Source organism: Chenopodium album, chromosome 6 (assembly GCF_948465745.1).
Source record: "Chenopodium album chromosome 6, dcCheAlbu1.1, whole genome shotgun sequence".
In the NCBI taxonomy this organism is placed as follows: domain Eukaryota; kingdom Viridiplantae; phylum Streptophyta; class Magnoliopsida; order Caryophyllales; family Amaranthaceae; genus Chenopodium; species Chenopodium album.
The window spans coordinates 49,551,008-49,561,790 of NC_137839.1; the positions used below are offsets into that span (position 1 = coordinate 49,551,008).

General features: G+C 39.7%; 1 non-coding gene across 1 annotated transcript; it reads left to right on the forward strand.

The window, feature by feature from the left end:
* Positions 1–2,319: 2,319 nt before the first annotated feature.
* LOC145637406 (small nucleolar RNA R71) lies at positions 2,320–2,426 on the forward strand. The gene has a single exon (XR_014114195.1). It is a non-coding gene; the product is annotated as a small nucleolar RNA R71 (small nucleolar RNA).
* Positions 2,427–10,783: the final 8,357 nt, after the last annotated feature.

The window sequence follows — 10,783 nt, forward strand, 5'->3', positions numbered from 1 at the left end:
TTTGGCTAACTCTTTTCCTTCAAACCTGTATAAACACTTATAAAACTCATTTAATTCCCTCATCTCTCCTCTCAAAATAAAAAAGGAAAAAAAAATTAGTCTAAAACGCATTAAAAATACGGGTTGCCTCCCGCAAAGCGCTGGTTTATCTAAGTCCAGCATGACCTTCTCACCAAGTACAAGAACTAGGAACCTTAGCTAAACGCTTGATCGGGCAGTTTCTCACCCGGTCTAGCGGTGTTTTGGCTGTGACGCGGCTTCCTGACATGCCATGTGGGGCGCCAATTCACTTTGTCAGGTGGATCCTCCTTGACTTGGATTGGGGGTTCTTCAATGCTACGCACCAAAGATCCTTCTTTGATCGAGGGTTGCTTCAAATTGTCATTGCATTCAACACTTGCAACTCGATCTAGCGGAATACTTACCGTAGGCTCAAATCGCACAACTTACTTGATTTATTCCACCTTTTCGTTCTCAAAACCAAGACACACAGTGTAGAGGGCTCTTTCTATTGCATCAACTTTTTTTTGCCATTTGTCTATCTCATCTTAAAAGGATGCAACACAAGATACCGCCTCCAAGGGATCTTTTTCAAGAGCTTGGGGCTTGTTAGAATAATTCTCAACCACATTAACACTAAAACATTTCTCCTCAGTCATGGGGCTTTTAGGGGTATTATTAAGATTGAAAACAATTTTATCATCCCCTACTAATAGTGTTAACTTACCACTTCTCACATCTATGATTGCTCCTGCAGTGTTAAGGAATGGTCTACCTAAAATAATTGGGGTTTGCATATCCTCAGCCATATCAAGAACAACAAAATCAACAGGTATATAAAATTTACCTACTCTAACGGGGACATCCTCTAAAACACCTAAGGAGTATTTGAAAGAACGGTCAGTCATTTGTAGAGTAATATTGGTAGCTTTTAATTTACCCATATTAAACTTGGAACACACAGATAATGGCATGACACTAACGCTAGCACCCAGATCACACTATGCATTATCAATAATTAGATTGCCTATATGATAAGGGATAGAAAAACTACCCGGATCTTTTAATTTAGGTGGAGACTTATTTTGAAGTACGACACTACACTCTGCAGTGAAAGCTACTGTCTCTACCTCACTAATAGACCTTTTTCTTGTCAATATTTCTTTCATAAATTTTACATACGAAGGAATTTGTGTGATTAATTCAGTGAAGGGAACTGATACCTTCAAATCTTTTACCATCTCTAGGAACTTACCAAACTGCTTATCCAAATTTGTCTTCAAGTGACGATTAGGGAATTGAAGTTTGATAATTGGCTTTGGAGCATTGTTGCTCTTGTCTGGAGTAGCCACCTTCTCTGGAGTCATACCCTGCAATGTAGAATTAGATATGTTAGTACTATCCTTTAGCCCTGCAGGGCTATTAACTACATTGTTTGGTTTAACGGAATCAAGATTAGCATTATTTAATAAATCAGGTTCATCGACTTTGGGCATAGAGGGCCCTTCATAGTTTGAAACACTCCTTAGAGTAATTGCATAGGCTTGATCCGTAGGCCTGGTCGGCTGTGCCGGTAGAGCTCCCTGTTGGCGGGCTTGTAGAGTAGCGGAAAGTTGTGCAATTTGATTATCTACAATTTTATTGTGCGCTAGAATTGAATCAATTGTCGCATCTCTACTTTCCATGTGCTTCTGCATATTAACCAACATCGCTCTAATTTCCACCAAAGAGGGGTTAGAAGATGAGGAGGATTGTTGTGGTTGGTTTTTCTGGCCAGGATTGGGATGGTAATATTTCTGCTGTTGTTGCTGTGGCGCCTGTGGTTCTTGTGGTGGTGGATTTTAAACATTAGTACTCCGGTAGGAAAGGTACGGATGGTTCCGATACCTAGGATTGTATGTGTTAGAGTATGGGTTATTCTGCCTATAAGCTTGAAAGGCATTAATTTGCTCCACGGAACTCCTGCAATCTTGTTCCCAATGACCTATAATACCACATTTTTAACAGAAAGCCTCATTAGAATTATTATTAATCACATAAACATTAGCTACATTGGCAGTGCTAAGATTATCTAATTTTTTGCATATTGAGGTCAATTGAGCTTGCGAAAAGGATACAGAGTCAACACTATGTTTCCCCTTGTTAGCAAATCCTCTAAGATTCCCATATTGGGAATTATGTATCGCCATATCTTCAATAACCTGACCTGCATCATCAACATTAAGATTCATAAATCTCCCACTAGCTACAGAATCTAAAATTATTCTAGAAGAATTTCCAATGCCATTATAAAAGGCTTGGATTAACTGCCATTGTGCTAAATTATGGTGAGGGCATTTTCTTTGTAAGTCCTTAAACCTCTCCCACGCCTCATATAAAGATTCATCGGCTTCTTGGGCAAAGTTCTGAATCGCACTCCGTAATACGGCTATTCTCTCTGCAGGATAATACTTGTTATAAAAATTCAAAACAAGAGTTTCCCAGTCAGTTATACCAAGTGCAGTTCTATTTAAGCCATTAAACCACAATTTAGCTTTTCAAGTTAAAGAAAAGGGAAAAAGAATCTCCCTGATTTTGTCTTGAGTGACCCCGGCTTACCTGATGGTATTGCAGTATTGACAATAGTCGGCAATGTGAAGATTTGGGTCTTAACCCTGAGCTCCACTCAATTGCTTCCTCTCTATCATCGTTATAAATTGAGGTTTAATTTCAAATTGAACCCCATCAAGAGCCGGAGTAGGAGTGAGATGGGGAAAATCTGTGAGCTTTGGTTGTGAGTAATCACTAATCTTCTTTGGAACCGCCATCTCTGATTATGCGTCTGATGATACCTCTGAATCGCTAGAACCAGTTGGAGGGTCGCGGTGATTATTATTATTATCACCAGAATCCGCCAGGATTTGCTTGTAGAAATTTTTCTGTCTATGGAAGGAACGCTCGATCTCAGGATCGAATGGGATGTACCCTGATCTGGAACACCTGGGCATAAACAAAAAAAACTAAAAGCAAATATGAGATTTGCCTCAGAGAACTAACGTTCTCTGAGACAAAAAGAAAATAACCTAGACTACAAAAATAATCAGAAATAAAAATAAAAACCGCTTCCCCGGCAACGACGCCAAATTTTGACAGGGTAAAGTCATATCCCAAAATCAAAAGTAATTCTTAAATCCTCTAACTAATGTAGATAGTGAAGTAGGGTCGAATCCACAGAGAAACGGATCTTTCTATTCTTAATTAACTATTATAATCTAGATTATGGGGTAACCAATATTTATATTTGAATAATATACTAAACTACGGAGATCAAGAATAAGGGGAAAATAATAAATAAAAGGATCTAGGGCATAGGTTCACCAATAAATAATATTCCAGGGTAGAATATAATAATCATTCATCAATGCATATATTAATAAGATTATAAAGGGCTTTCGCTACGTATTATAATCACACAATTAATTTACCGGTATTAAATCTCATCTTTCGAATCTCGACCTAACCATTTATAAATTAACCTACCTATTGAAACTAGACCTAAACATCAATTCTCATCTATCGAATCTCGAATCAATATTGTCAAACTCATGCATAAAAGATCCGGCCTAATCTAGTCACAGAGCATTAAATCAATCAATAGGAAATTAATCTAGCATTGCTAATTAACAACAATAAATTACCCCTTCATATTATTTATGGATCCCCATAAAACCTAGAAAGAAAACTACTCACACATAATAGAAACTAAACTAATCAAAGCAATAAAGCAAGACATGATTAAAGGAATAAAATAAACAACTAAGATTAAGAGAAGAGAAATCGTTACCAAACAAATCTGGAATTAAGAAAGGATTAAGAACAAAAGTATTTGAGAGAGAAAATCTAAGAAAACAATTAAGAGAGTAAAAGAAAATGAGAGAGAGAGAGAGAGAGAGCCCTTAAATCGTATTACGGAGGAGTATCTATACTCCATACAAATCCTAAACTAAAACAAACTTAAACGACAAAATTAACTCCTAATATTTACACGCGCCCGATCGGGCGAGGCACCGCCCGATCGGGCGCGCCTTTTTGCTCGTCATTACCAATCTCGCGCTCGGCCGGGCGCGTCATCGGGCGCCGACCTTTGCTTTTCCCGCCCGGCCGGGCGCGCCTCTGTGCGCCAGCCTCTTTGGCCGGGCGGCTCTCTTGGGCCACTATTTGGACTACGATTGGGCTCCAATTCTTCGGGCCAATCTGGGTTTCCTCTTCCGGTCTTGAATACTCGTTCCAAATACCCCGATATCACGTATACCGAGCCCTTAATCACCGGTTCGATGGCTCTAACCGGCCCTGGGCTATAAAATCTGGTCGTGCTTCTCCAGTGCTCGTGACCGCTCCAAAATATCCCGGTAAAATACTCAAAAAGTGTAAATCCCTGCAAAAGTCAACCAAATCTACGAAAACACTAGAAAACACCAATTAGTAATAAAAGTGGCTCTAAAGTGCCAAAAACACTACTATTTATGACCAAGGGACGGGGGTAAAATACTATATAAAATAGACACATCAAAGTCCTCCAAGCCAAACCTTTGCTTGTACCTAAGCAAAGATCTCATCAATGAATCAATAAATATGCTTCACCCCAAAAGCAAAAATCAAATACAAACGATCCAGGGTAAATCAAATAAACATGCTTCAAAATCAACCAATCAAATCCGTCTATCTACCAATCTCCCCTAACAATTGTCAAATAGAGCAAACCACAAGAGCATATAGAATTCAAGACTAGTGCTCACACACTCAACTCTCATTTATGTGGCGAGTAAAAGATGTACTCGATCGCTCTCCAACCAACCCTTTATGTGAACAATTCCCTCCCAACTCACACTCTCGTGTGTATAAAATAATGAACGCTCAACCTACTAGTCGACTCGAAATATGTCAAATCATAACTTGCATTGATAGTCAACACTTTCACATTCATACAATTCTATGCACAAAGGTCGGAAGGTCTTTAAAGCTTGTAATGTAAGGCTAGGGTAAGGGTAGGATAAATTTGGGAATAAGTGAGAGAAAAGCTATGCTTAAGGGAGCAAATCCTAATAAAGCCCATGATCAAAATAAATAATGATCAACATCTCCTACATAACCAACTCCAATAGAACTCCACCAAATATACTCCAAACAATATAAACAATCCCAACTCTTCCAATTTCACTCAGAAGATATAATACTGAAGAAGTGGAGTGAATAAACAAACTTTCTTTCCAAACTTGAATTTTTCATTGAAACTCTTATTTATTTTCTTTTGATCAACCTCCAACTAGAACAATTGAACATTGAACACTTTTTTTTCTTTTTTTTTTTTTTGAAGTTCACTTATTTTTTTTCTTTTTTTTCATAGCATCATGCTTTATTTTTTTCAAGAAAATATAACTCTCAAACTCATCAAAAATAAATATGACAAAAAACAAAACAAGTTCTCAAAAACCCACCCAGATTGTGCAAATAATAAGCACACTACAAACTCCCTCACCTCACTCACTAATAGCTCCCCCAAGCCAAGCTTGGGACTAGTAACCAATGGGGCAAATCGGCTTGTAATATGGCTAATAAACAACAAAAAGTCAAGGCAACAACATGGGTAGCAAGAAGGGAACAAATGTATCTACAATTATCTGGAGGCTACCTAAAAGAACAAATGTCTTCGTCCTCCTCAATGTGCATAATAATGAATCGTATAAACATTACTTATAGTTGCAAACCAATACTCAAATTCATTGACATACCAGGAACTAACACACATTCCTAATCAAATCAACTAGTCAAGCACTATATTCACAAGTAGTTGGGCAAAATTGACGCATGTTAAGGTTTCAAGGCAATCAAACATCAAATCATGATCAACTAATCCACAATGCTTATCATCATATACCAAGAATCAAAACAATTTTCTCAAGTAAGGGGCATAGGGAAGCATGATTTACACTTCATTGGAACGTATTTTTGAATATTTTTTTTGTATTTTTCATATATAATAAAGAAATAAAACTAACCTAGAAAGCAATAAATCTACCCTAAGAAAACACATCAAAAATAAAATAAAAGAGAAATAGAAAGATACCAAATTCAAAATCTCCCCCAAGCCAGAATCATATAATGTCCTCATTGGCTCGGGAACTAGCCCATCATAGCTAGTCCTGATCATCCTCATCCATGGAGCCGAAACCTGCATCTCCACTGCCACCTGCACCACCTGCACCAGAAGAGCTACCACCAAAATAATCAGCATGAAAACTCCCCCCCGCCGGTCCCCCGAAAGGAATGTCCTGGCCGTACCCATGGAAGGAAGAATAGTCAATGTAAATACCATGGGCAGTGGGATCCCTATCTTAGCCCTGGGGTGGAGGCTGAAACCAGCCAGGGTGAATAGCGTCGTCGGGACTGTTGCCCCGACGAGCATAATCATCTTACATAGGGTAGAGAGCTCTACCCTGGTTCCTCTTTAGGTACCCTAACCTATGGTCTATGGTGCCTACCATCCTCCTAAGGTTAGTATGGGAATGCTCAATACGTCCTAAGGCCTGACCTATACTCTGAAGGTCCCAAACTGGGTCAAAGTCAACATGAGGGACGGAGTGAGACATGCGAGGAGGAGATAACGCCACCTCGGGCTGAGGCCGAGGCTGGGGTGGTGGTTCTGGTGGTGGTGCTTGCCCCTTAGCGTTGCCAACTAAAAGATCATATGTATAGGATGGTTGCCCTGGGGGAAAGACGGTCAAGTCAGGACTGGGTAATGGAAAGATGGGCAAAGGTTGCTCGCTCCCAGTCCTAATACACAAGAAGGGTGTCTGCTCGCTATCCGTTCATACCCACCCCATCTCCTCAAAATACCTAGCAGTCATATAGGTATCTGGTCCACAGTTGGTCAGTTGGTGAGGTCCATCCACTACAAAACCGGCCTTTTTCACTGCTTTTCGAGTGATAAGGCCTCCTAAATGGATGGGGGTTTTTGATGTGGTGCTGGACGTGACATGCCTACTCAGATGGTAAATAATAAACCTACCTATGTTCAATTTCCCGAACCCATACACATAGTGTCCTATGATAGCTAGTTCGTTAGTTTGGGCATTATGGGGATCGTTCCTACCTAAAAAACACAAACCCATAAATCTTTGCCAGATTTTTGGGACAGGGTGATGAATAGGTTTGGTACTAGCATGTTGGGGGTCAGGAGTAGGCAAACCAGTCAAAGCATGATATATGTCACCCATTTTATAGTCCGCATGCCATTAGATAGGTAATTCAGAATTTAATTCAAATAATTTACAAAATTCTACATAAGTTAAACTAATATTCCTATTGTTCAACCTAAAAATTAAATTCGGCCCATTTCTACTACTTACAACTTGTAAAGAAGACAAGAATTCACAAGTTAGTTCTCGGTATGTAGGATAGTGCATATCAACAAATTTTCTCATGCCAATGTCATTTAAAAACCGTTTTACAAAATCATACAAACCAAATGATTCTAAAGTAGGGCAGTGTAACCACCGAGAAGGAATTACCTCGTGCCCGATTAAATGTTCTAGCCGCTCCTTTTTCTCTCGGCTAGCAATACGGATCGTCGGCCAGTACGGGAGTTGCAAATCCGGGTCGTATTCCTCCCTCGAACTGGAGCTCCTACCGAAAATAGACCGAGCCCTCTTTGAAGCCATGGTAGAAATGGGTATGAAAATTTATTTGAAAGAAATCTGAAAATTTTTATATGGGAATGTAGAGGATGAAGAGGGGATTACAAGTATGTAAAATGTTTTGAATTTGGTTGAGGAATGAAGGAGAAATCTTAGAGAGAAGGTAGAGAGAATTTGAGTTTTAGAGAGATAAAGTTATGGAGGAAAGAAGAAAAATGAGGAAGAATGTCGAAAAACGAAGAAAAAGACGCGGAATATAGGCGCGCCCGGTCAGGCGGATCCTTGCCCAGGCTGGCGATCTAGGCTGTTCGACATAACTTGTTCTCGCGCCCGACACCGCCCGGTCGGGCGATCTGATTAGTAAATTTTGCTATGCTCTCGCGCCCGGTCGGGCAGCATTCGCCCGATTGGACGATCTAAATGCCCTATTTGCGTCAATTCTCGCCCCCGGTCGGGCGCCCTTCGCCCGGTCAGGCGATCTAACGCTCGAGTTTTCACCTCTTCTCGCGCCCGGTCGGGCGAGAGTCGCCCGATAGGGCGGACAAATATGTCCGTATACGACGAGTTTCGCGCTCGGTCGGGCGCCCATCGCCCGGTCTGGCGAAAATACGTATTTCTGAAGACTAGCTCTCGCGCCCGGTCGAGCGAGCTTCGCCCAGTCGGGCTTGAGGCTAATTGACGAATTTCTTATTTTCTTCTTTGCTTCAAATTTTGGCTAACTCTTTTCCTTCAAACTTGTATAAACACTCATAAAACTCATTAAATTCCCTCATCTCTCCTCTCCAAAGAAAAAAGGGAAGAAAAATTAGTCTAAAACGCATTAAAAATACGGGTTGCCTCCCGCAAAGCGCTAGTTTATCTAGGTCCCGCACGACCTTCTCACCAAGTACAAGAACTAAGAACCTTAGCCTAACGCTTGATCGGGTGGTTTCTCACCCGGTCTAGCGGTGTTTTGGCTGTGACGCGGCTTCCTGACATGCCATGTGAGGCGCCAATTCACTTTGTCAGTTGGATCCTTGATGAGTGACATTTATGTCACTCTTAGGGAGTAGTTTTAGAGTCATTTTCGTGTTTATTTTATCTTATTTTCCTTTCTTTCTCTTTAATAAAGTTTCTAGTTTATTTTGGTAATTTTGTCGTGTTTTAATTCTTTTCGTAGTTTTTAGTTTATTTTCGTATTTTATTTGCTTTTGATTTGTTATATTTCGTTCTTTATTTTGATGAGTGGCATTTATGCCACTCTTTTATCCTTTTTCTCTAAGGATTCTCCCCTCGTTTGCACTTGTTTGGCCCTCTTTCTAAGCATTTTTACTTAGCTTTGCTTTCTCTTTTCTTTCTCCTTTATCCTCCCTTTTCTTAGTCTTCCCGCTTTGTTCTTATTGTGCTTTCCATGCTTATGCTTTGTAGGAACCATCGAGATTTTCAAGAGGGGGAGTTCGACCAGACCAGGATCAGGGAGGTTCGACCGAACCTACCCATGGTTCGGCCGAACCTACCCATGGTTCGGCCGAACCTACCCATGGTCCGGCCGAACCTACCCTGTAGTCCGGCCGAACCTTCCCATTTGTTCGGTCGGACCTCTCCTTTTCTCAGCTGACTCTGTACGGACTATATAAGTCCCTTTTTTAGAACGTTTTGGGGGAGAATTCAATAACTATCTATTCAACTCTCTAATTAGTTTTAGGTTAGGTTAGGATTAGTCTTCTTTGGTAGAGAGAGAAAGTGAGGTTTTCTTCATTAATGAACTTGGATATTGAAGAAGGAGCTTGTTCAATCCTTTGTAGACCTTCATCTTCAATTAATGAGCAATTTCTTACTCTCTCTCCTTTATTTTTATTTATTTATTTTGATTATTTTAGTTGTTGGTATTGCTTGTTGATCATGTTGATTCTTGATTATTTGTTGATTAATCTTGTTATTATCATGATTAGTGAGTAATTTCCCCATTAAGGGGATGGTTGTGGTGTAGTTGGACCTTGAGCATGTTCTAGGGTTTAGAATTGATTTATTTGTGATTAAAGTCTTTATATGCTTGATATTCTTTAATCTCCTTGCAAGTGCACATTGTTGGTTGATTAAAGGTGAATCTTTGCTAACAAGAAACGGAAGTTGACTTAGTTAAGGTTCATTACTATCGATTGTTATTTAATAGTACTTCCTAGTATATGGTTCTAATGTTGAAACATAGAGGCTATGTTAGGAGAAGCCAATTGACCCCGGAAGGCGGCTAGATTGGATTCTTAATTTCGATATTCGAGCATGTTTAGTTCATAATTAATTCAATTTCTATGCCTTTGTTTATGTTCAAGTGAATGCTATACCTAAACCATTTCCCTTAATGTTTTATTTCTTGTTTTAGCATTTTTAGACTTTAGTTTATTTATCCCCTATTCCGGACTAGCTTAATTGTTGATAACATTTGGTGGTGTTTACCGTTCTCTGTGGTTCGACCCCTATGCTTGCCTTATACTCGTATTAGGTTTGTTTAGGTTGTATAAATTGTATTTGATCTAGGGATAGACAATTGACGACGCGTTTAGTTTTCTTCCTTCCCCTCCCACCCACCCTTTGTGCCTTTATTTTGAGCATTGAGGACAATGCTCCATTCTAGCTTGGGGGAGTAGCTATTCGCTAGCTTTGGGGGGTTATCTATATCTCTTGGTGGTTTCTTAATCCATAGTCTCATGATTGCTTGATTTATTTCTCTCATACTTGCCAAAGTCTATTATTGAGATTGGTTTTCTATGTTTGGATGGCCATGAGCGCCTTATTGAGTTGACTTTTGGTATATGTAGTTTTGATTGATCATGCTTTCATATTGCACTATTGTATATGCATTCTTGAGTATTGTTGGTTTTGTGAATATTTGTGTGTATAGTGTCTTTCCATGACATTCAAGGCAAGTTTCAAAATGTTTTGTTTTAAACTTGGACATAATTGGGCTTTAGCACCTAGAATACCCTCTTTGCTAGTTGTTAGAGGTTTCCGTGCACTTGAATGTCGAGGTTGGTTCACACATATAACATTGCCAAGGTAGTAGAACTTAAGGGCTATGAGACCTTAGCTCACTTGGTTTGTGGTAAGATGGTTGTCGCTCTCTAGCTAGTTGA